Below are 4,147 nucleotides of genomic sequence, written 5' to 3' on the forward strand. Positions count from 1 at the left end.
GAAAAATGGAGTCTTCAAAAAGCGTCCTGCAAAACAACTTGATTAATAGTTTGGAAAAATAGTCTTCAACAAGCGTCCTGCAAAAATCAACAAAATGACAAAAATATTAATTTTTTTTATTTTTTGGGAATGAATAGAAAAACATGAATAAAAGCTTTTTTACTAATAACAAATGTGGATTTGAAGAAAGCTTTGATGGGTAAATGGGGTTTGACTAGGTTTTTACCACTTTCTAAGGGATAGGCAAGTGAAAAATGGGGATTTTGGAGGAGAGATGAAGGAATGGGAAAATTTGTCCAAGAGGGACAAAGAAGCAAAAGTTGAAGATGGATAATATGGGAAAAATTTGGAGGTGATTGGATGAAAAGGGAAGAAGTTATGGCAAACCCTAAAAATAGAGAAATATGAGATTTTGGGCTTCAAAAAGTGGATTTTTTAGATAAGGCCTCCAAGGAAGAAAATGTGGAAAATGGCAATGTGGAGAATCTGGTGAAGTTTGAAGGGAAATGGAGTCAAGATAAAGAAGATATGGCGAAAAAACAAAAAAAAAATTACTAAATATTATTATTAATTTTTTTTTAAATTAACCCTAGATTTAATGGAACAGAAACCCTAAATTTAACAGAACAGAAACCCTAAACTTAACAAAACAGAAACCCTAGATTTAACAGAGCAAACAAAAACCTTAGATTTAACAGAGCAAATTGTCGCACTAAACAAAATAAAATAAAAATGTCAAAAGTCTGGATTTCTGATTGTCTAGATAGACGAGCATACTCTCCTACTTTCACACTTTCCTGCAGGCGGACAAATTATATTTAAACAGAGCAAATAACAAGAAATAAATAAATTAAATGCAGACTACAGTTAGCGCTTAAAATTTTCAGACAGATTAACAGAGCAGACAGTAGCACTACACAGATAGAAAAGTGTCAAAGGTCCAGATTTCTGATTGTCTAGATAGAAAGAGCATACTCTCCTATTTTCACACTTTCCTACGGTCAAAGCATACAATCGTACTAAACAGAATAGAAAAGTGAAAGGTCTGGATTTCTGATTGTCTATATAGACAAGAGCATACTCTCCTACTTTGACATAGATTATACTAAAACAGAACAGACAACAAATCAAATAACAAATCAGATAACAGAGTTGTCGTGCTGCAACAGAAACAGAAACATAAAAAAAAAACAGAAACAGAACAGAATAAGGAGGAGTTGTCGCGCAGAAATGCAGAGCCGCGATTCTAGAACCCGCGAAAAAGATATATATATATATATATATATATATATATATATATATATATGTATGTATATATATATATATGTATGTATATATATATCTATATATATATGTATGTATATATATATGTATATATATATATGTATATATATATATGTATATATATATATATGTATATATATATATATGTATATATATATATATATATATATTTTTATTTTTTTTTATTATTTTTTTTTTGCAATCGCTCTATTCTAGAACCTGTGTCTCACAACTCACAAAAACCTAAAAAAAAAAACATTAGTTCTTAGGGACGTGAGTCCCACCGGACGTGCCAAAATGAAGAGGGGAAAACAGATTTGAAAGGTAAACTGATCAAAACATAACGAAATAAACATGCAGACTGCTAAAATATCATAAAAGACCATTTCATCTTCCTATTTTACCTTCTCCTTCGGATTGAGCTTGATGAAGTGAAGGCGCCCCTTGATAATGCTCCACTTGATGTGCTCCTTTGATTGCTGGATGTGGATGACTCTCTAATATTGTGCACAAATGATAAGGATGAGATGATCAAGTTGCCAAGATGATTTCCTGGGCTCAAAAGGGCAGCATAAGCTTACTGGATTTCAAGATATTTTGAATGAAGGGATGGAACCCTATTTTATAGGAAGAGGAGAGGAAAACAGATGGCTAGGATGAATTCGAGATGAAGGGCTAAGATTTACTTGTGAGGTCACACAAGGTCCAAGAGAGGGTGTGGAGACCAAGAAATATGCCTTAAAGGCATTTCGTATCTCCACACTCTACAAGATGCATTGGAGGAATTAAAAATTCTCCAAAAACGGATATTATGGGGATTAGAAGAATAAAAAGGAATTAAAAATTCTTTGGGAGAGGGAAATGCCTAGAGGAATGTGAGATTTCGAAAATCTTACATTCATCTAGAAAAAGAGCATTTAAAGCTAGTGGCTGGATGAAAGGACCAAGAGTTGACTTTGTGGCTAATCATGATGATTAGCCATTAATGACTCATTAAGAGGGGAATTAGAGGAAATGTTAGGTGGGATTTATATTTGTAGGAGAATTTGACTAGGAGAGAGAATGAGTGGAGGGAATAAAAAATTAGAAGAATAATGTTAAGTGAGTTTAGGGAGTTTCTAGAAGAATTTATTAGGTTAACGATGAATTAAGAAGATGATTTGTAGGAATCATGTAGGTTAACTAATTAATTAAAATTAATTAGCTAAGAGGAAGATTTGTGAGGATTTGATTTTTTAGAAGAATAAAGAAAGGGATTGATTTATTAAATAAATCAATCATATGCTATAGTAACAAAATTAATTATATTTAATTAATATTGAGAAGAATTTTAATTAACATAATTAATTAATTAATCCTGTGAGGAATTAAAAATAATTAAAATAATTATTTTTAAGTGTCTACAATATAAATATACATTACAATTATATTTTCTTCCAATCTAAATAACCTTTCTTGACATCGAGTGTCAAGTTCTGTAATTTTTTTGAATTAATTAACTCAAGCTAGCCTATCATAGATAGCCTTTAAGCTACCATTTAGTCTTTGCATTATTGCACACTATTTGGTAAATGATTGAAGAAGATTTCAACTTTTGTGGTTTGCATATGAACTTAAAGTTTGAATTTAATTTGAAATGAAAATTAATGAGAAATCTACAACTTTGCCATGTGTTGTTTATGTTGTTTATGTCTATTCTTGAATTTTCTATAATCTTTAATGAAAAAAATAATAGTAATCGTTTCATTTAAAATTTGAATTCTCCTTTTTAAATATTTTAAATAGATAAATTGCAATTCTAAATTTTAAAAATACATAGATAAATTAAAATTCTCAATCTTATAAATTCAACTATCAGCAAAATAAAATTTGAATTATTTTGGGTTGGGCTTGATCAGGTTATTCTGGATATCAACAAATCATTAGAGGTAACTTAGCAAAAACCAAGGGAAGGTTGGTGTAAAATCAGTTTTGACAGTGCCTCTAAGGGCAATCCTGGTCCTTTGGGTATTGGGTTTCTGGCACAGGATTGGACATGAAATATAATTGTCATTGGTGCTAAAATATTAGAGGATGGTACAAATAATGTGGTAGAGGCAATAGCAGCCCTTGGCAAATGTTTGGGATTGTCGGAATTTCATTTGGAGGATGATTTGTTACTCATCATTAATGCAATCATTTGAGGGGAAGTGCAAGCTTGAAACTTACAGAAGTACATTCATGCAATTCGTAATGAATTGGCAACTTTAAAAAGCTATCAAATTAGTCATGTTTGGTGTATGGGAAATCAAGTAGCGAATGCTCTACCAAAGTGGTCATTATCGTTTAATGATGTTGGGGAATTGAGAATCAAGGACTAATGTACTCTTACCTTGGATGACTAACAAAGTTGGCACGAAGTCGATTGAATGAAGCATTTATGAGACGGTAGGAGAGGATGTGTGATGAGACAAGGGTTTTGAGGTTTCAACAAAAGGAGATGGTGAGTGTCTTTTTCTATAGACTGAAGTTGAAGCGATTGGGAAAAGACAAGGCAATGGAGGTCAATTTCCCTTTGGTAACCTCACGGCAATAAGCAACCTTCTTGGGGCTTGTCTCTGTGAAGCGTTTGAAATGACTCTTCAAATTTGGGGACAATGAACTCATGCAAGTGATGGAGGTGCTTTTATGTAGGTAAAGTATCGCTACATATCAAACATGGACATTATGACAATGGTTGTTGCATGGGGGTTGGACTTGGGCGAGGCCATAGACACCATCAAATGGGTGATGTGAGTGATTTTGGAAGAAGAATGGATGGTTGGGTTGGACTCCATCCTAAAGTGGGATATCTCGGGAGCAGGGTTTGATGTGAGTGAGGGAA

Source organism: Cryptomeria japonica, chromosome 10, assembly GCF_030272615.1.
Source record: "Cryptomeria japonica chromosome 10, Sugi_1.0, whole genome shotgun sequence".
In the NCBI taxonomy this organism is placed as follows: domain Eukaryota; kingdom Viridiplantae; phylum Streptophyta; class Pinopsida; order Cupressales; family Cupressaceae; genus Cryptomeria; species Cryptomeria japonica.